Source organism: Ambystoma mexicanum, chromosome 7p (assembly GCF_040938575.1).
Source record: "Ambystoma mexicanum isolate Mex_15411 chromosome 7p, UKY_AmexF1_1, whole genome shotgun sequence".
Classification (NCBI taxonomy): Eukaryota; Metazoa; Chordata; class Amphibia; order Caudata; family Ambystomatidae; genus Ambystoma; species Ambystoma mexicanum.
The window spans coordinates 114,775,026-114,797,873 of record NC_090939.1 but is presented as its reverse complement, the minus strand read 5'-3'; the positions used below and the strand labels follow the sequence as shown (position 1 = coordinate 114,797,873).

At 49.6% G+C, this 22,848-nt stretch overlaps 1 protein-coding gene across 1 annotated transcript in view; it reads left to right on the top strand.

The window, feature by feature from the left end:
- The first annotated feature begins 10,801 nt into the window (after window positions 1-10,801).
- Window positions 10,802-22,848, top strand: part of ZBTB20 (zinc finger and BTB domain containing 20) — a 3,989,371-nt gene continuing 3,977,324 nt past the window's right edge. Inside the window, exon 1 of the mRNA XM_069635901.1 lies at window positions 10,802-10,919. The gene's annotated coding sequence lies outside the window, so the exon portion shown is untranslated. The remainder of the gene's footprint in view (window positions 10,920-22,848) is intronic.

Here is a 22,848-nt window from a genome sequence, read left to right as displayed (position 1 = left end):
TCTTGCCAAGAGACTCACCCGGTTAGCACGGCTCTGGCAAGCAACTTTTCTGGAGCTCTTTGGGTGGAGGTCAGGGTCTTCCCACCTGCCCCTCAGAAACGTGGGCTTCCTTTCATATGCCCAGGGGAAACAAGTACTTCTGTGGATAGAGTCAGCGGGTGGTGATCTGCCCTCACTGGCTCTTTGAAGGCACAGATCCTCAGCCGTGCTTCAGCCCTTCAACAACTCAGGATCAGCATATTGGCCGTCAGCTCCCTTCCAGACTCTCTGGGGTTATTTCAGCTCTCTTCTCTGCTCTTCAGCTCCTCTAGTCCACACTGCATCCCCAGATTGCTCAGAGTGTGTTCCTGTGCTCTGCTTTTTATACTGGTAGAGAGGTTTAACCAGTTTCGTGTGGGGGTGGTTGAAAAGGGAGGCCTAACTCTGTCTGTCCTCGTTAATGGGACAAGATGGAGACTGCCCATAGCAACCATGGTACATTGGTCCCTATGGGCAATCTTCACACCTCTGTTCCACCTCTTCTTTGTCCCAGTTGTGGTGAAAGCAAGGCAATGGGGAGGAAGTATGGGAGTTGCTATCCTGTTTGAAGCTAACCTTAACCACATAAGTACTTATAGTTAGTAATCTTAATATGTCCTGGCGGGAGAGTACACCAGGGCAGCGAACTTTGTAGTGGTAGTGCTGCCAGGTGAGTGGACAAGGTGGAAGCGGTTGAAGTAGTGTGGTGTGGTTAAATGTCTTGAAGAAGCAGTGGCAGAACCATTAAGATGCTCTTGTGAGAAGCATCCTAACAAATTAATACCACAGAAGCATGTATTGTGTGAACTGTTGCAGAATCATCTAACATTGCTAAACCAAGTGTTTGTGAACTGTTGCAGAAATATCCTGTCAAAGACATTTTTGTTGATGCTAATTAACCATTGAAGTATTCTTGGTTTAAGAAGTTGTTTTGAGCTCTTTGTCACAAGTCTAAAGAGGAACAACCTTGTTGAACAATTTTGAACTATTGGTGGAATGCAAGTTGTAACTTTTGTTATCAAGTTGGAACTAGAATTAGTAAGTTGGAAGAACTTTGCTACAAGACAGGGGGCCTCATTGCGAGCATGGCAGTAGCCGTGCCTGTATGGCAGGTACGGCTACTGCCATGCGCGCTGCTGGCCCCGCCACCCGTGATTGGGCAATAACCGGCCCATTACGAGTTGAATGTAATTGCCCATTTGCGGGTGGCGGAAATTCCAGGCCCCCGATCCCCATTCTGCCCATCGGCAGAATGGGGATCGGGAGCCCCCATTGGGGAGTATGGTTGCACCAGCACCGTTGATAAAAGTGCTGGTGCAATCACGAGTTCTGCTTGCGGGTGCCGCACAGCCCACCAGGTAACACCTGGCGGGCTGTCAGGAACCCGCGAGCAGATCTCGTAATGATCTCGTAATGTGGCGGGACGGTATGAACGATGCCGGTGCCTTACCGGCACCGTTCATACCATCACCGCCAGGGTAGTAATGAGGTCCTGGGTATCTTTATCCTTCGAGGGGATTGGGTCCTCCGACGTATTCCATATCTATGACATGTAATCACCACAGCTGTGCTGCTTCGGAAACTTTTTTCGGCGTCTGCGTCCTGCGTCGATGACGTCGATGCGCCGTCGTCGAGGGCCTCCTCCGACGTCCGACGTCATCCGATGTGATAAGTAGGACGCACGACGCCCGTAGCCTCAGTTCCGTTTTTTCCGCGAACGTGTTGCTTCGTGATTCTCGGTTCACGCCTCGACTCTTTGGAGTTCTGTTCTTCTCGGTTCTTCGAACCTGTTCGTTTTGTGACAAATCCTTCGTGTGAAGATGTTTTCTACTTCGTCTTCGACCCCGCGTCCGGGTTTCAAGAAGTGCGGGGAGTGTGGGTCCAAGATGTCGGTGACGGACTCGCACAACGCCTGCCTCTGGTGCCTCGGGGAGGCCCACGACACGGATGACTGTATCGACTGCCAGTCGCTCACGTCCAAAGCCTTACGCGAACGTAAGAAGAAGTTGTCGGTAGGTCGGGTGTCCAAGCCCAGGAAGTCGAAGTCTGCGGGGCTTTCGACGGATGATTCGAGGGGTGACTCTCCGCGTCATCGTCGGAAGTCTCGTGGGTCTCCTTCTAGGAGTCGGTCTCGCCACTCCTCAGCCTCTTCGAGGCGTTCTCGGAAGCGCCGACACCGGTCGTCTTCCAGGTCCTCCTCGGAGGACTCTGCCCGGCACGTCGCTTACCCCTCCAGCCGTGTGACGCCGGAGGAATGGGCTTCCTTCGGGAAGAAAATGCTGGCGATTCTTGAGTCGCAGGGTACTGCGCCGTCCGCGCCCCCGAGTGGGGTCGGTCGTGTGAGGTCGAGAGACACCGCTCGCATGAGTGGTCGGCACGAGTCACGGGAGAGATCCCGTTCGGACAAGGAGACTCGTTCTCGCCGTACCCGTTCCAGGTCCCGGTCCTCGACGCGTTCGAGACCGTGTGCACCTGTGAAGTCTTCGAGGAAGACATCGACGTCTGGGGCGTCGAGGGCGTCGACAGGCTTTCTCGAGGCTCCGGCTTCGAGGACGTCGTCGAGGCCGTCGACGTTCTGGTCGTCGAGGGACACGCTCGGGGCTCCGGCCTCGAGGGCTGTGTCGACGCCGCCGATGCTGGAGGCGCTGCGTCTGACGTCGACGCCGATTTCCTCGGCGCCGATCTTCTCGGCGCCGATGCCGGTTCTCTCGACGCCGGCGCCGATTCGCTCGACGCCATCGACGCCTTTCGTGTCGGAGGTACCCCGTGGCACGGGAGCACCCCCTAGGAAGGCTCTGGTTAAGAGCAAGCACTCTCGGGTGCCTTCTTTTCGCCACCTGGACTATATTTCAGAGGCGGATGAGGATTCTGATGGCCTGGTTCCTAGTCAGGTTCCAGATGAAATTGTCTCGGGCCATAGTCAGTTTGACGAATTGAGACAGTCACTGCATGATGCCAGTGGACTGGACACCTCTCCGGAGGTGGAGTTTGGTAGGCCTGAGCCTGGCTCTCATGCCAATTGCTCGTACCGGCGCCTTATGGCTAGGGTTTCTGAGTACTTGGGATGGTCTGCTCCCCCAGGGGAGTTTGTGCAGGATGATCTGACGGACATCCTTGATGTTGGTCCCCCAACTGACCCGGTACTGCCATTCCATACGGCTTTACAGAGAAGGGTGGCGGCGGCTTGGACTGCTCCTGAGAGTCTCCCGGTGGTGGGCAGATCCTTGTCGCGAAAATACCCTCCAGCCAGTAGCGACCCCTGCTACTTGACCAGGCACCCCACTCCGGAGAGTTTGGTGGTGCAGGCGGCCACGGCCCCGGCAAAGCAGGCGTCGTACCCTACCATCCCTCCTGATCGGCATGACAAACGTTTTGATGGCTGGGCGAAGAAAGTGTTTTCTTCTGGTGGTATGGCGCTTCAGGCGGCCAACTCCATTTGTGCCTTGTCTCGTTTCACTCTCACTCTGTGGAACTGTGTTGTGTTGGCGGCTGAACATATTCCCGAAGGGGACGAGAGGGATGGTTTCCTTGCTATGGTCCAGGATGGTAAGGATGCCATGTGTGAATCCGTTCAGTCGGGTTTGGATTTAGCTGAATGCGTCAGTAGGTCCATGGCGGCAAGCACCATGATACTCAGGTTTGCGTGGTTGCGGAAGTCGGGATTTGCTCCTGATGTGCAGTCCCGGCTCCTCAACATGCCCTTTGATGGTGAACACCTTTTTGGCAGCAAGGCTGACGAGAGCCTTGAGAGGTTGCAGAACTCAAAAGCTGCAGCAAAGTCGTTGGGCGCTGCAGTTCGCCAACCTCCGCCTTTTCGTCCTAGGGGACAGCAGTGGAGGGGTGGTTCCTTTCGCTATTACTCATCCTTCAGTAAAGCGAGAGGAGCTGGCAGTCAAAGAGGCCACCGCAGGGGTACCAGAGGTGGACGACAGGGTACCCGTGGTGCCAAGGCCGCTCAGGCAGTTGCCTCTTTGCCCTCAGGTAACGCCGCAGCCGCTCCCACTCAGTCGTGAGGCCATGTCCCATGGTTCGCCGGTTGGGGGAAGGCTGGCGCAGCATCTTGTAGAGTGGCAAGCCATTACTTCAGATGTGTGGGTTCTGGAGATCATAACCCACGGCTACTGTCTTCCCTTTCGGCACAGGCCTCGCGACAATCCACCGGGGAACCTCTCTTTGCAGTGTCCGGATCCGCTCCTTGCGCAGGAAATTCAAGCCCTGCTGGAGAAAGGCACCATAGAACTGGTGCCTGTGGCGGAGAGGAACAAGGGATGGTATTCCCCTTATTTTTTGGTTTCGAAGAAAGACGGGGGATTGAGACCCATTATGGACTTGCGCGGTTTGAACAAACTCCTCAGGAAGGACAAGTTCAAGATGGTTACTCTCTCTCAAGTCCTCCAGGCCCTTCAGCTTCAGGACTGGTTGGTGTCACTCGACCTCAAGGATGCTTACTTCCATGTGCCGATCCATCCCAAGCACAAGAAGTACCTGAGGTTCGCGGTTGGCGACTCGCACTTTCAGTTTCGGGTCCTGCCGTTCGGATTGACCTCCGCCCCGAGGGTTTTCACCAAGTTCATGGTGGTGGTGGCAGCGCATCTCAGGCAAGGGGGGATTCACGTCTACCCCTACCTGGACGATTGGTTGATCAGGGGGAGCTCTCCCGAGCAAGTCCTGGATCATCTGTCCGTCACCTGCCGCTCCCTTCACAGGCTGGGCTTCACCCGCAATTTAAAGAAGTCCCATTTGATGCCAACACAGCGGCTCCAGTACATCGGAGCAGTGCTCGACACTTCCCTGGGGCAGTGCTTTCCTCCCCAGGTGAGGGCTCTTCACATTCAGCAGATGGTGCACAAGTTTCAGCATGCCCAGACGCTCCCTGCGTTCGAGTTCTTGAGGTTGCTCGGCCTCATGGCGTCCTGCATTCTTCTGGTGCCAGAGGCTCGCCTGCGGATGAGATCTTTGCAGTGGGCACTCAAGACGCAATGGTCGCAGTCCTCCGGCAGGATTTCGGACCCGGTTCAGGTGCCGCCCTCGGTCGCCCGGGATCTTCTGTGGCGGGCCGTCGAAGGCAACTTGATGTGGGGGGCTCCATTTTGGCTTCCCTGGCCGGAGGTGACGATCGTGACGGATGCATCCCTCACGGGATGGGGAGCTCATGCCAACGGGCTGACAGTCAGCGGTCGTTGGTCTCCGTCGGAGTCCAGACTCCATATCAATCTTTTGGATCTGAGGGCCATCAGGCTAGCCCTGAAGGCTTTTCTGCCGACTGTGTGAGGAAAGAGTGTCCTGATCCTGATGGACAATACAGTGGCCATGCACTACCTGAACAAAAAAGGGGGGGCAGGGTCACTTCCTCTGTGCAGGGAGGCGATGCAGCTCGAGTTCTGGGCCATTCAGCAGGAAGTTTCGATCTCGGCAGTTCATCTGGCCGGAGACGAGAACGTGACGGCGGACGCTCTGAGCAGGCAGAGCGCAATCTCTCACGAGTGGGAGGTGGCTCAGGAGATTCTCCTGGAGATCTTCGCCCTTTGGGGGACCCCTCAAGTGGATCTCTTCGCCTCCAGTGTCAACCGGAAGTGCGAAAGGTTTTGCTCGCGGGAATTTCCTCCAAAAGGAGCCTTAGGAGACGCGTTTGTGGTGGAGTGGTCATTCCCACTGCTGTACGCGTTTCCTCCACTCCCCGTCATCCCGCAAGTGCTGCGGAGGTTACGGAAGTTCGGTTCCCGGATGATTCTCATTGCCCCGGCGTGGGCTCGGAGGACGTGGTACCCGGACCTTCTCGACTTATCCATCTGCCCTCCACGTCGTCTTCCCTACCGAGACGATCTGCTCTCATGGGAGGGGGGTCAGGTTCTCCATCCAGAGGTCAGATCCCTCAACCTTCACGCTTGGCTTCTGAAAGGTTGAGGTATAAGGATTGGGACCTCCCTGAGGACGTGATGGAGGGGTTGCTTTCGGCCCGAAGGCCAGCAACAAAGTCTCTGTACCGTTGCCGTTGGCGTAAGTTCTGCGACTGGTGCAGAGTTCAGAATGTGGATCCTTTTGCATGTGACATCCCCATGGTTCTGTCCTTTTTACTTTCTTTGGCCCACAGGGGCTTGCAAGTGGGTACCGTTAAAGGTTATCTGGCGGCGCTGTCCATCTTTAAGTGCTCGTCTGAAGAGTGTTCTTACTTTAAAATCCCTTTGATTTCACAGTTTCTGAAAGGGCTCACTAATGTGTTCCCTCCGTCACCTTTCCTGGTGCCCGGTTGGGATTTAAACCTTGTTCTTAAGTTTCTTATGGGTGCTCCGTTTGAGCCTTTACATTCTTGCCCTTTGAGGCTGTTAACTCAGAAAACTGTGTTTTTAGTTGCGGTTACTTCCGCTCGCAGAGTGAGTGAGTTACAGGCACTTTCAGTTAAGCCTCCCTTCACTGTATTTCACAAGGACAGGGTTGTCCTTAGAGTTCGTCCTTCTTTTCTTCCAAAGGTAGTGACGGAATTTCATTTGGCCCAGAAGGTTGTTCTTCCGGCATTCTATCCTCCTCCGCATCCTGGTAAGGAAGAGGAGAGGCTCCATAGGCTTGATCCTAGGAGGGCTTTAAGCTTTTATGTTTCACGCATGTCCCGGGTCAGAGTGGACGATCAACTCTTTATTCGTTAAGCTGGAAAGAGTTTGGGGCAAGCTGTGACGAAACAGACTTTGTCTCGCTGGATTATTTTGGCCATCTCGGAGTCCTACCGCTTGGCGGGTAAGGACCCACCGGCTGGCTTGCGGGCCCATTCTACCAGGGGTATGGCTGCGTCTACTGCCCTGCAGAGGGGTGTTCCTATTCGCAACATCTGTGATGCAGCCACCTGGGCTTCAGTACATACATTTGTACGTCACTATTCCCTCGATTCCATCCGAGCACAGGATCTGGCCTTTGGCAAGGCGGTCCTTTGCTCTGCTATTTGATTGGCTATTCTAAATCTTGATTCTAAATTCTTTCCCTCCTCCTTGCTCTGGTACTGCTTTGGGAGTCTTTCATTGATATGGAATATGTCGGAGGACCCAATCCCCTCGAAGAACAAGTTACTTTCTTACCTGGTAACGTTCTTTCGATGGGATGGTCCGACGACGTATTCCATATCGCTCCCGCCCTGCCTTCCCCGCTGCAGAATTTCTTTTGCGATTTTCCGCTTACGTTCCGCAAGGCTTTGCGTCTGACTGGCAGTTGACTAGTGTCACACGTTCTGGGGGAAAAAACTACAACTGAGGCTACGGGCGTCGTGCGTCCTACTTATCACATCGGATGACGTCGGACGTCGGAGGAGGCCCTCGACGACGGCGCATCGACGTCATTGACGCAGGACGCAGACGCCGAAAAAAGTTTCCGAAGCAGCACAGCTGTGGTGATTACATGTCATATATATGGAATACGTCGTCGGACCATCCCATCGAAAGAACGTTACCAGGTAAGAAAGTAACTTGTTCTTTTGGAACTACTGTAATGAATCCTGCTGAAATCTGGTGAAGGAGAATTCACCCAGATTATAAAGTGAGACACGTTGTGAACATAATTTATATTTGTTATATGCGAACTGCTATTCATTACCTTGTTGAATTGTTGTATGTATAAGTGTGAGGGACATAAAACTTTTGTTTGAGCATTTCCTTTAGTTTATTTTAGGCAGGGAAATCCTCCTCAGGGTAGGGAAAGTAAGGCGTTTATCCAACCTTTTGAGTTAATAAATTTGCATCTTTTGAAAAATCTTCACAAAGTTGTCCGCCTCACATTTCTGACCCCTCACAGTAGCAAGTAAATGCTGCAAGCCCTGCCCCAGATGTACACCATGCTCTGAAGTGAATGACTATGGATATATTGGCATTGTATCTGGATCATAGCCACAAAGCCTTTCTCTGGACATTTCGCCAATGGGTCATAGACGCAGACCCGGCTCTTTGGGAACTCGGGTTATGCACTGTGTCTGCAGTATGGGAATGCCCTAGGCAACATACCCACATGGCATTGAATCAGGTATTTCTGTGTGGGTGCTGTTTGTACATGCACTGCTTCTGTTGCAGTACGCAGGGACCATGGCTGGAGCCCATTAGTAGAATTAGTAGAATAAGTCTTGCACAGGATAGTGCTATTGGCAGATCTCTCTCCTCCGCAGGAGCTTCCCTCTGAAATGGTCTCCCTGCCCTTCTCAGGCTTGAGCCAGACCTCCTTAAGTTCCAGACACTCCTTAAAACCATCCTTTTCTCTTCTTCCTTCCCTCTCCCCCTCCCCTGCTAACACCCGTCTGCTGCATTGACTGGCTGCCTGGTTCCCTCAGAGTTCTAAAGGACAGCAGCACCCCCTGCTAGTCCACCCCTCCTCACACTTAGCCTGTGGACTCCACCCTGTACCCCATGTAATCCCTGGCACTTGCCCTCCTGGCCTCCCCATAGCACTTGCCTAGCTCCTGTGGCCTTCCCCCTTCAACTTGAACCCCCTCCTCTTTACCCTGCACTTCCCTAGCCACCCTAGCACTTTGCATTCGCAGTCCGGCCCTTACTCCCCGCCCTGCCACCCGCACTTCTTGTTACTGCACTTGCACAATCTGAATGCTAGAAGGCCTAGTAGGATTATTATTGTTATCTTTCTCCCTTGTCCTCCCCCACCCCCTTTTTGTCTTGTGGTGGCTTGAAACACCATTTGTTGTAAAGGCGCCTTACAAATATCCAATCCAATAAATAGATAAACTCTACCATAACTTGCCATAACAAATATATTTTGGGGGAACAGATATAAAATGTACAGATATATAGCACCTGTTATAGAAGTGACTGAAAATGAGGTTAAGAATAGAGAGAGAGGGTACATGGGCAGTTTGAGAACGGGATGGATTAATAGGGGTAGCGGCTAAACAAATATTAAAAGTTTGAAAGTCAAGGAAAAATCTGGTTGTGGATGAATGGCTGAGTGATGTCTGTACTTTGTCTGATTACGAGAGAAATATGTTAGCGAAACAGAAGAGGGAGGAGCATTACCTTAGACCTTGGGGTTCCTTCAATGAATTCTACAGTTGAGGTTTACTGATTGCATGCTTCATTTTTTGACTGGGTTAGATGGAGGTTATTATTTTCGTACTCTAGGTTGTGCGCTGTATTTGTTGGTGTTGTATTGTCTTTTATCTTGAGATGTTTGTTTTCTACGATGAAATAGGGGTTTGTGGTAGTGTGTTTGGGTTTAAAATGTTGGATTTAATTTTGGTTCGGTTTAGTCAATTGTTATTATAAGCATTATACAAATTGAATGCATATCTCTGGTGTAATGGATATGTACATGTAACTTTTCTCTTGTATGTTTTATTCTCAAAATGATAAATACAATGATTTTTTAACAAAAAGAATAACTGCAAAAAGTCCTTTTTAAATAATTTTCATTCAACAATACGTATGGATGCAATAGTATTAAGAGGAACATCTTAAACTATGCGTACTGGCTGTGACTGTAAACAGGTGCGGCAGGTGTTTATTTCAGAACGAGGGAAAAGGTAGCTGCAAACGTCGTTTCCAGGAATGTCTGGCGGCCATTTCATTGGTTAATGCTTCTTAATTTGTAGCATGTATTTCTGTCCTGTAACACTATGTACTCTATGCATTGCACCTGTTTAGCCACAAGCGAAGCACATTGTTTCAGCTGTACTCTCTGTGCAGAGCGAGGGCCTCTTCCTCGTGCGCTGCTCACCAGGAAGCCCTCGTAGAGCCTGGAGAGGCCTCGGGTATGTGCTTGGAGATATCATCTTCCCTCATCACTTTTTCTTGTCTCCAGAGAGATACCCATTCTCCCCTCATCTCATGAGTCTCGCATCATCAATGGCCATTGTTCCCCAGACAGATATTATTTACACTCGGCCTTCTACCGCTCTAATGTCCCTGGACGGGGAAGCGAACGCGCTCTATTTACACAGTGTTCGAAGGGAAGCGAGCCAGCATAACACTAGCTCTGTGACCTCCAGAAGTGTGCTGTTCCTTTGCGCCACACTTGCTAAAAGCGTGCTTGACACCGGAGCACGTCAAAAACTCATATGATGTTCCTCTTGCCATTTCTTCACAACGTACCTTTTATTTTATTTTTTAAAAACCCACACACACTGCCTTTTTAAATAAAGCGGTACAATTCTGGTGCGCAATTGATTTGGAAACCTACCACACAACTTAACATAAAGAAAAACGAGCAGGCAAACCCCAGGAGAAATAAAAAGAACACACCTTGCAGCACTGCGTGGTCCTTCTAAAAAAAAAGAGAAATCCCCCAACCGTGCACGAAGCAGTAACTAAATAAAAGGACAGGCACGTGAAATGTAAATAAAAGAAATAAAAATATTCATGACATTTAAATATATTCCGGCCGAAACAATGCCTTCCTCTGGGTGCCGCGGGGAATGAAAGGTGGGGCCGGTGTGTTTCCCCCCCTCCCTCGTTTTGGGAGCTGTGTGCTGCTTTGCGCCCGCTTCTGAGTTTCCCCCTCGTATTTCTGGGCCGGCCGTGGTGCGTTTGAACCTGTTGCTGCGGGTACAGGCTCCGGCGGCGGAGATAGAGAGGAGGGAGGCCGCCCGCTGCCGCCTGTGGGGAAGGAGGGCTTTGTCTGTGGAGCTCTCTCCTTTCCTCTCACACACACGCACTCGCTCTCTCACGCACCTCCCTCTCTCCCCGCACGCTCTCTCTCTCTCCCACTCGCACACCCTCTGTGTCTCTCTCTCTCGCTCTCCCTCCCTCCCTCCCTCCCTCCCCTCTGTGGTCTGTAAGGTAGGTTGCAGTGTGTGTATATACACAACACCAAGCGCAGGAAAATGGACTCATTAGGGAGTCAGGCGGTCATTGGCACGTACACTGCACTTCCAGGGGGACTTCGGCTCTGAGGAGACTAACTCGCCACTGGGGGGGGACAAGGTAGGCCGGTTAACTTATTTTAAGCAGCAACGCCCCTCTTTTCCTGCCCCCTCCTCCCCCTCCTCATGAATCCCTTCATCTCTATTACGAAACGCTATTCGCAAGTTTGGCATCTTAACATGTTGGGCCTCTGTAAAAGCCCCCCCCCCCACCAAAAAAACAACAAAAAACTGTTTTTGCTGTGTTATTATTTCTTAAGGAAAGGTATTTAAAACAGACTGCTGGTTCCATTATTTTCTTTTTTCCAGGGCTCTGAGAAACTAGGTTTTCGTATTTCACCGGTTCACTGGTAAATCAATATATTTCACTTTTGTTCAAAGAAACATTTTCTGTGTGTTGCATGCTGTCGGACGCCTTTTGTCCCATCTGTCCAGCCATTACGGCAAAGTTTTATTTGCTAATATTCGCCAATGTTTTTTGGCTGCACTGCCTATCCTCACTGACCGAAGCTGTTTCTCTTTTTTTGTTGGTTTATCACATTTTAAAGTACAGATTTCTGCTGTAACTTTCAAAGCACATACTTTTTTTTTACGGAGCTCTTTTCTTTGAGAGTTGTGTTTGCCTCTGAATCGTAGATTCTCTGCTGCCATTTTTAACTGGCAAAAGGGGCAGGGAAAGTCTATTGGAACTTTTTTAGCAACATGTCTGCTGTGCGCTCTACCATGCTGCAAATATATCACAGCACAACCTTTGACAGGTAGAGTTCCATATAACAGGCATTCACCTTTAGCTACAAGAATACGTGTTTTTTCTGTATTTTTGTGCTTGGAGAGAAAGTACAGTGTGTTTGTGGCCAGAGGCTCGCATGTCTGACTACAAAAGTCTTCTCCCCTGTTGCTTGAACCCTTCATAAGCCTCCCCTCACCATGCTTAAGTTTCCCTCACGTGGTATGTGCGTGCTGCATAACACAGTGACTGTCTTCCTGCCTGTAACCTTGGGTGAACGCTGTTACAATGTCGTTAAGTTTTCAGACACACGCTCTCTAACTTGGGCGCCAAGGTGGCACAATATACAATGCATACATTATCATAGGCAAGTCCCGCCCCTCCCTTTCTCATTATGCAATATATATGTGTGTATATATATATATATATATATACTATCCTGATGAAGTGAAGGTTACGAAAGCTTGCAAATAAATGACCTTGTTAGACAAATTAAGGTTTCACCCTTTGTCTTTTTTCTAGATCAGTGCTTTTTAAAACTTCTTTGGCCAACATGGTACACGCAAAATTAACTGTATATATTTCTTTTGATTTCTCTGTTACCATTCAAGCGGTCTGAGGTTGGCCTTGGGGGGCCACGTAGGTGCTTATATATGACACCCATTCGACAGTTACTAGAATGCAGAAAATATTCACCCACAGATTTTAGTGCAACACTTGAAGCTCTCTAGTTAAAGTTACATTGCACTTTCCGCCATGTCTGAATGTTTTATTCCTTCAGCGCCGCCCCTATTTACTGCGGGCAGCTTGAAACTTGAAGACCTGCATTTTGCTTTCTCGTGTGGATTTTCTGCAGCCTCAGAGAGTATTCAGGAGGCTTTCAGACATGGCATTGATACTGGTTCTGAGGCAGGGGGAAACAGAGCTGAAATGAAATGGGCTTTGTGTGTGCGTCTCTTCTCTCATCTGAGAGGTTTCGGAATAAAACCGATGCTTTGTTATGGGAAAGCACACACAGAGGAGGACTGGGAAGGAGGAGCGTTGCTTTAAAGTGTTTCGAAGAACCTATGAGCATTTTATATAAAATGGATGTCGCTTACGATAAGGGTAGGTACAGTACTGGTAATTGAGGTACAGTTTTTTTCTTATACATTAGCAAATTGTGCTTTCGAAAAAATACTTTTTAATTCATGTTTTTGCTGTTTAGCAGTTGCTATTTTTTTTTCATGTCTTTTTTTTTCAAGGCCTCTCCGAGCAGAGCTAGGCTGTTAAGCAATAGTGTTTCTGTTCCTCTTGCCAAGATCCTACGGCTGGCATTCAAGGTTCAGACGGAGTTTAATTCTCATTAAAATGCATTTGTCACGAGTCGTTTTCCACAATTGAAGAAGAACATTTTAACAGCCAACAGGTTCCTCTCCCAGCCCCTGAGGACTTTCTATTCTTGCTCCTCTCAATAGGCAGTTTCATCTCTGTGCCAGCTGGGTGAGCAACCGATCAAAAATGTGTCTGCTTCCAATTGTCAAAATACGGGCACCTGCTACTCTGTGATACCAGGGCGTGCACTAGGAGAAAAAACAAAACATACCCACGGCCCTTCTTTCAACATTCTGATATTGTTGACGTGTGTTTTTAAAAAACTTTTCCCAAGACAATACAATGCAAGCTAATAATACATTTCTGATTGGTACCTGTGAAATGACAGACCTTTGCGTTTTAAAATGTCCCTGTGACATGTTTTGCTGCCCTCTTGTAAAGTGCCCCAGTTTATCCACCCTTGGTCTGAGCTTTATAAAACCCAAATGCAAAATATTGGCGTGGTTATGCCAAATAGTGCGCTTTGGTACCATTTATAAATGGGAACAGTTATCGACCACACAAGTGTCTGCTGCTCTGTGGGCCAGTTATTTGTTCATACTCGACATTCTTGAATGAATGTGGCCTACTGTCACCACACCTGCCTCAGATGTTCTGCCTGGGGCGGCGTGTAGATTTCCAATGAACCTTGCACATGCCCTAACAATCCAAAAACTGCCATGAGGTACATTTGTCCTATGGCTTCTTTTTTTTCACGTAACCTTTAGGTTTTTTTGGAGACTTGGAAAGAAATTGGGAAGCTGGATTCTGAGCCCTGCATTTAGTAAAAATGTTTTTCTGTGTTTTTTTGGTGAAGCGTGGATACTGTTTATGCAGTGTGGAATGCTTGCTTAAACTGCTAGCTAAAGAATACTGGATCTGACGGGGAATGAAGAGTGTGCACATGGATGGGGAGTTAAAATGGATAGCGTTGCTGTATCCGCTGTATGTTTTATCAGCCGCTCCTTTGGCGGATCCAGTGCTCGCTTACTAATAAAAGTAGATTGTATTTAACGTTGCAGAAACACTGTGTTCTTTTACCAATACGTTTATTGATTTTGTTTTTTGTTTTCTTACAGTGTTGCTTGAGGTGTTTTAAAAAAAAAATACAAAGATGTTTTGTTTACAGTTTCTAGATTATTTCTTTCTGGTGTCCTCCTTTACATTTTCTTACCCCACTCCTCTTGCTCTGATGTCTTCTGCCAGCTTATTTTTTTTTTTATTTCAGCCGGCAATCTAATGAAAATCACACCAGCATAGTTTTGATTTGGTATATTTCATAGAAGAGGGCAAGTCCTGCAAAGGGGAGGATAAATGGGGAATACAGGGAATATTACAGCACCATAAAGACTTCTTACAGCTATGCCATAAGCCTTACATCTCATGACCATTTGCTTTTTTTAAAACCGTGGGTGATGGTGTTGAGGCTACGACCAGACGCGCCTTACAAAGTATAAACGGATACGCCACACATGCCACTGCGCCTCCCTTTACCTTACCCTGGAATTTCACCTAGAAATTAAAGTCTCTGAGCAATGCATTGTGGGTATGCAAATTGGCTTAAAGACATCCTTTTTACTCTAGAAGATTGTTTTTGCCTTGCTGAAAAAGCACTATTTCATAGATAGCTTTATCAACCCAAGATAGACAGCTCTCAAAGATTCAAGCTTTATTAACCCAAGATAGACAGCTCTCAAAGATTCAAGCTTTATCAACCCAAGATAGACAGCTCTCAAAGATTCAAGCTTTATCAACCCAAAATATACAGCTCTCAAAGATTCAGACAACCACATACATGCTTTTACCTCATCAGGGATCATCACCGTGGTATAATCTGACATCATAGTGGTTGAAGCATTGGGGTACGTGGTGCTGGAAATGTACATTTTTATCTGTGGGATCCCACCAGTAGCGGGGTGGAGTGTGGGTATGGGAGCGGGAGGGGACCTCAGGAGATTGTTCTCAGCTCCCCCCAGAAAGAAACATTTACACTTCAGGAAATGAATTAATGATTAACAACTGGAAAATAACCCAAGAAAGAAGGAGTGCTTTCTACAATGTTGCAAACAATAAAATATGAATGTCACTTAAACCTACACAGCTGTAGTTGGATGTTTTCTACAGAGTACAGCCCCAACAAACATATTCACAAGTGTCCAGACCAGACGTTCTAGTGGTCTAGTTGGTAAGTCTCTCAACCTTGGTCTTGACAACCTGGGTTTGAATCCTGGATTTGGCAACATAAACAGATGCATTGAAGGGTGCAAATGGATTTTCCAAATCTGAGATCTGGGGGGAGACATTTTTTTGCCAGATCCTAGATCTGGAAAAATTCCGGCCTAATGATCAGCGCGGGGGTACATGTGGCAAACAACATCACCATCAAGTCTACTCTCACATTTCAGGTAGAAGGCTTTTTCATGCTTTTTTAAAACCTGCATAAAGCAAATGGCATTTCATAAAGTATCAACTGGCATCAGAAGCAGTCCCTTTTCTTGGTGGCTTAACAGAGTTACAGTAGCTGTTTACCTAATTATAGACTGGGTGTTGGCAGAGATAGGCAGCAGAGAGATGAAAAGGGGACAAATGATAACAGCAATGGCGTAATATTTTATTTTATTTATTTATTGTATTTGTTGGTAATGCTCAGACCCGGATGTATCACAGCGCTGAAGGTACAAAGTTAGGACTCAATGGAAAAAAAATGGTAATTACATTACGTCATAGAACTGGCATCAAATAAGATAGAGTGGCTACATTACATCTTGGGAATCAATCATTAAGGTAGTTGCGTTACATCGTAGATAGTGAGCCAAGTTCCGAATATGCAGGTCAATCCAGAAATGTACATATATTTGTTGAACAGTGCGGTTTTATATTTTTTACGGAAGAGTGCATATGTAGGTTCGTCTTGGATCTGCTGAGAGAGGGCGTTCCACAGTGTGTGGGATATGGTGGTGAATAAATGGAGATATTATCCATTTAGGCATTACGCCAACAATTGCGACTAGATATTTTCATTTTTTACCAGGGTGATGACAGCAGTTTTGGCAGAGTGGTGGGTGAGAAGAGGGAACATTTTCCTGCTATTTCTAAGGTTGATTCCTGCTCCATTGGCAGGGATGACATGATAATGTTTGAGTTTGCTGGCAAAGAGAAGCCCAAGGTCGTGGCACATGATTGATGGTGTCAGGAGGGTGGGATTGGCATCGTAGGCCAGTAGAAAGATGACTACAGTGTTAGATGAGTTGAAGCAACGCTGTACCATCCAATATTGGACCAAGTAGAAATGGTTGGGGATGCGCTCATAGATGTCGGGTGAAGGAGAGAATGAAGAAGATCATTTGGGCATCTTCAGCAAAGAGGGTATATGCAAAACCAGGAGAGCAAGGTGTAAAGAGGAGCTGATCCTTGTCGGATGCCCACTGGGTGAGGGGAAGGTTAAGTGAGCAACCATTGAGCATAGTGTCCTTAAACCCAAAGAAAGAAAAGCCTAGATGGAGGAAGGGATGATCAACAGTTTTGAAGGTGGTGGAGTGATAAAGTTTAATGTGGCTGAAGGAGAGCTGAACCCAGATAGGAGAGGGTCACACAGATCATTATTCTCCAGTTAAGTGGTAATGTGGTTCAAGACAAGACACTCACATGTTTTTGGCATGCCGAGTCAAAAGGGAGACAGGTTGATTGAAAGATGTCTGTATAAGAATGATTAATTGTGCATTTAAACGATTGTGGATAACCATGTATAAACCTTAAGGTTGTGGATGATCCTGTATATTAGTTGGTCTTATGAGAAAAACGTACATTCAATGGTTTTTCAAGCATGGCCCCATGCACATTAAACAGATTTACAAGGATGAACATGTGTTGCGCTTTTAGAAACATGGATGCCGTCACTACTTATTGCTTCTCTAGACCTAAAACGGATATACTTAGGTGGCCATTGTTGATAGTTATACATTTCATTATGGTTTTTTGGTGGAAGAGAATAACACCAGTCTACTAGTGCCTGTAAAACAACCACCCCCTAATCTGGCACACCACTGTTTTGGATAATATATTTTGTTTGCATTTCAAAAGAATACATGAATTAAAGTGCAGGTGGTTCCCACTTCACAACGGGGGAAGTCACTGAAATACTACAACTAAATCACTAAATAAGGATTCCATGAAATACCATTTATAATAAAACAGGTCTTTTTTGTTCATGCCGATGAAAATACACCATAGAATACAGCAATTGCATTGCTTATTCAAATAGACATACATTCAAAATTATCTCAGTGAAACACTTTTATTCTGACTAATCAGTCCTTACTGAATTACTTTAATGGCAAGTATGACATTATTACAACAGATATAATTTTAGTGAAAATTAGAGGCAGCATTGTCCACTTACCTTTAGTAAATCATGACAATCATACAAATAAAGAGCATCATATTCTGAAACATAATCACATCAATACTTTTTGTTGAATGAATGCTTCACTGTACTGCTGCATATGAGCTTTTTGTAATTCAACAGAAGATCAATATGACAATTACTTTTCCTAACTGAGCTATGACAGTTTGTATTGCAAATGACAACCATCTCTACCTAAAGACAAGCAAAAGAACATCCTGAATGGTTTTGAATTTTGAGTGAAATTTTGAGTGAAGGGCAGGCGAGACTGAGAATAGATTAGAACCACTGGTTTCTTTGAATCCTATTTTCTCTAATCCACTATTGTGAATATTAGGAAAATAGTTTAATTCTGGACATTATTTGACTAAGGCTCCGATAGTCCATATCGTGCACTTGCACGATCTGAACATACCATGCCTTTGAAGATCGTCTGTCTATCCTCCTTGTCTCCCCTCCTTACATGGTGGCACCTAAATGCACTTGGAAAAATTGCAGAATAGTCGCCAGACGTATTTTCTGTTATCTACACTGTTAACTATACTTTATGGACCTACTCTACCCGTGCAGACTTGTATTGTTTAGAAATTCCAGGGCTCTGAACGACTGTTGTTTTTCTCTCCTGTTCCCTCCCCCCTTGAGCACTTTGAAAAACTTGCCTTGTATATAGTCACTTTACAAATACACATTAGCATTACCATAGAGTTTTTAAAGTGCTTTGCAAATCTGTGACATTAACATGCTTTCTTAATACCTCACATTTAGGTAGAGACCTGTGTTTGCAAAAAACAGGGACATTGAATTATTTTATCTAGAGTGGGAAATTCTGCCCTTAAACCATGTTCAACTTCTAAGGGAATGTAATTTCTGAGCACACAAAGGGGGCACCAGTTCACTTACGTTTTGAGTTATTGAATAGAAATCTCTTTGGATAAAAATCAATAAAATGGATCAAGCTCTCTGGACCCTCTGCTTGATGGTTGTCTCCTTCTGTCCTGAATGCAATGGCAAACCACTAGACAACATATCATCCGATTCCTCTTGCCTGACATTAGATCCATGTAACAAGGTAACCCAGGCAACAACACCCTTATATTTCTGTAACTCCCACATCAGTGTAATCTGACACAGCAATGTTCTATTGAATGGGCCCTATAGTTGGCTTGATGAAGGTCTTGAGGTTCCGGAAGCACCTGAAGACCGTCCTCTTTTCTTCTGCCTTCGCTCCCTCTCTCCCCTGCTGATCTGTTCTCTCTTGGCACCGTGCACCTGGCCACTCTCTGTCTTTTGGGCCTAGGTACCTGCTCATCCTGCCACCCTCCCGCACTGCCTCCGGGCCACTCCTTGTTGCACTGGGGTCTGTATCTGTACCCATACAGCCTCCCCTTTTTTCTTCCTGCACTTATCAGACCTACCCTGTCTGCTGCCTTAAACCTAGCACTTGCAAATTGCTGGCTGCATTACCACTGTTTGTTGCCTTTATTATTTATTTATTGTTATTTATCTGTTTCTCCTCTGCTTCGCAGTTTCCACCTCTACCCCCCTTCCATGCACTTTGCCCCTCCCCCTCTCCCATGCACTTGCGCGTTCTCAATGTCACTGGGCCTAGTAAGATCGCTGTTTTGTTCTCCCCTGTTACCCTCCCTTGCCTTGTCGCGCTTTGAAACACTTGTGTACGAGCGCGATAGAAATAAAATATCAATCAATCAATGTCATTAAGACACCCAGAAAATCCACCCTCTCGGTCTCATGGTTTAGAATATCACTTGGCAGAGTTTTTAACTTCTATTTTATCCCCACCTATGCAAGTGATAATTAATCTCTGTTAAAATATGTATTTCTTAAATATCATAGTTTATTTTCATATGAGATTCTGCTAGATAGCATGTTGTTTGAAACAGATGCTGATTCCAGCAGAGTGTCCTTGAATCCTGTAACTCACAGCAGCATCGCTTTATTAATATTTAGTAATTATATGGAGATATATACAGGCCGATTCATGGAATAATTAGCGCGGCGCAAGTGGGCAAAAACGTGCGAATCGCAGTGGAATAGCGAAAATCGCAGTGCAATTGAGAAAATCGCACGAAAAGCAGCGCACGTCGATTCATGGAAGGCCGTGCGCGAGAAAACCAGCGGATGTGCGATAAAAAAGTGCGCGGCGCGCATTGGCGCACAGGCCATCTAACAACGTGCGCCAGGTCACAGCGAAAATCGCACAGGCCACAGCGAAATTCGCACATAGCGCGGCGCACGCAACAAAAGTAGGCGGAACACGGGCGTAACACTCGGAATGGGGAACAACTTGCCAAAACGTGGGCGTCACGGGGGAAGTACAGGGCACAAGTGCGCGGAACGCCCACACGCTCGCCTACAACACGTATTCATGGAATAGAATCGGGCAAAAAAGCGCACGCTCAAACCAGCGCACAGGCACAAACACGACCGCCACAAGAAAGCAGGCGGTAGCGTCTCTGCGGCTGTAAGAAAGGTGCGCCAAAAGGTGCGCCAACAAATAGCACCTATATACTGCCATGATGAATGTCCCATACTGTGGCCCTCCAGGAAAAATGACGTGCAAAGGGGTACCCACAAACACGGACACCCGCTGACAAAAAATACGTGTGCGTGTATACCGGGGTGCGCGGGAAGTCTAACACGCGATTTCAGCAGGGTACGTGCATCACAGGGGTTCGCGTGAAGTTATTCACGCGATCGGGCCTGGGGGAGCGGGCTACGTGTATTTCAGGGGTTCGCGTGAAGTTTCACACGCGATCGGGTCTGGGGGAGCGGGCTACGTGTATTACAGGGGTTCGCGTGAAGTTCCTCACGCGATCGGGCCTGGGGGAGCGTGCTACGTGTATAACAGGGGTTCGCGTGAAGTTTCACACGCGATCGGGCCTGGGGGAGCGGGCTACGTGTAATACAGGGGTTCGCGTGAAGTTCCTCACGCGATCGGGCCTGGGGGAGCGTGCTACGTGTATATCAGGGGTTCGCGTGAAGTTTCACACGCGATCGGGCCTGGGGGAGCGGGCTACGTGTATTACAGGGGTTCACGTGAAGTTCCTCACGCGATCGGGCCTGGGGGAGCGGGCTACGTGTATATCAGGGGTTCGCGTGAAGTTTCACACGCGATCGGGCCTGGGGGAGCGGGCTACGTGTATTACAGGGGTTCGCGTGAAGTTCCTCACGCGATCGGGCCTGGGGGAGCGGGCTACGTGTATTCCAGGGGTGCGCGGGAAGTTCCACACGCGAATAGCCTGGGGGCGCGTGTATTCCAGGGGTGCGCGGGAAGTTCCACACGCGAATAGCCTGGGCGCGTGTATTTCAGGGGTGCGCGGGAAGTTCCACACGCGAATAGGCTGGGCGCGTGTATTTAAGGGGTGCGCGGGAAGTTCCACACGCGAATAGCCTGGGGGCGCGTGTATTCCAGGGGTGCTCGGGAAGTTCCACACGCGAATAGCCTGGGCGCGTGTATTTCAGGGGTGCGCGGGAAGTTCCACACGCGAATAGCCTGGGCGCGTGTATTTCAGGGGTGCGCGGGAAGTTCCACACGCGAATAGCCTGGGGGCGCGTGTATTTCAGGGGTGCGCGGGAAGTTCCACACGCGAATAGCCTGGCCGCGTGTATTTCAGGGGTGCGCGGGAAGTTCCACACGCGAATAGCCTGGGGGCACGTGTATTTCAGGGGTGCGCGGGAAGTTCCACACGCGAATAGCCTGGGCGCGTGTATATCAGGGGTGCGCGGGAAGTTCCACATGTGATTTGACAGTGTGGGTCCTCCCAGGTGTACCCTGTACACCCTCCACGGCCCCTGCAGGCAGCCCACACCACAGGGGACTACCCTGCATCCCTGGTCATGTCCCGCAGGCAGCCCACCCACCATGGGCATACCCCCCAGCAAAGGCACATGTCTCCTTGAACTAATGACCACCAACTCATGTCCCCTTGCACCCCCACCCCCCAGCACTGTGGGGCACCTGCCAGCAGGCCCCCACCCATATCCAACTCATGTCCCCCACCACCCCCACCCCCCAGCACTGTGGGGCACCTGCCAGCAGGCCCCCACCCATGTCCAACTCATGTCTCCCACCACCCCCACCCCCCAGCCACCAGGGTCACCCTCCACCAGGCCCCCACTCATGTCTCCCACCACCCCCACCCCCAGCCACCAGGGGCATCCTCCACCAGGCCCCCACTCATGTCACCCACCACCCCCACACCCCAGCAGTGCAGGGGCACCCTCCACCAGGCCCCCACTCATGTCTCCCATCACCCCCACACCCCAGCAGTGCAGGGTCACCTTCCACCAGGCCCCCACTCATGTCTCCCACCACCCCCAGCCACCAGGGGCACCCTCCACCAGGCCCCCACTCATGTTACCCACCACCCCCACGCTCCAGCAGTGCAGGGGCACCCTCCACCAGGCCCCCACTCATGTCTCCCACCACCCCCACACCCCAGCAGTGCAGGGTCACCCTCCACCAGGCCCCGACTCATGTCTTCCACCACCCCCACACCCCAGCAGTGCAGGGTCACCCTCCACCAGGCCCCCACTCATGTCTCCCACCACCCCCACACCCCAGCAGTGCAGGGGCAGCCTCCACCAGGCCCCCATTCATGTCTCCCATCACCCCCACACCCCAGCCACCAGGGTCACCCTCCACCAGGCCCCCACTCATGTCACCCACCACCCCCACACCCCAGCAGTGCAGGGGCACCCTCCACCAGGCCCCCACTCATGTCTCCCACCACCCCCACACCCCAGCAGTGCAGGGTCAGCCTCCACCAGGCCCCCACTCATGTCTCCCACCACCCCCACACCCCAGCAGTGCAGGGGCAGCCTCCACCAGGCCCCCACCCATGTCTCCCATCACCCCCACACCCCAGCCACCAGGGTCACCCTCCACCAGGCCCCCACTCATGTCACCCACCACCCCCACACCCCAGCAGTGCAGGGGCACCCTCCACCAGGCCCCCACTCATGTCTCCCACCACCCCCACACCCCAGCCACCAGGGGCACCCTCCACCAGGCCCCCACTCATGTCTCCCACCACCCCCACACCCCAGCAGTGCAGGGTCACCCTCCACCAGGCCCCCACTCATGTCACCCACCACCCCCACCCCCCAGCCACCAGGGGCACCCTCCACCAGGCCCCCACTCATGTCTCCCACCACCCCCACACCCCAGCAGTGCAGGGTCACCCTCCACCAGGCCCCCACTCATGTCTCCCACCACCCCCACACCCCAGCAGTGCAGGGGCAGCCTCCACCAGGCCCCCACTCATGTCTCCCATCACCCCCACACCCCAGCCACCAGGGTCACCCTCCACCAGGCCCCCACTCATGTCACCCACCACCCCCACACCCCAGCAGTGCAGGGGCACCCTCCACCAGGCCCCCACTCATGTCTCCCACCACCCCCACACCCCAGCAGTGCAGGGTCACCCTCCACCAGGCCCCCACTCATGTCTCCCACCACCCCCACACCCCAGCAGTGCAGGGTCA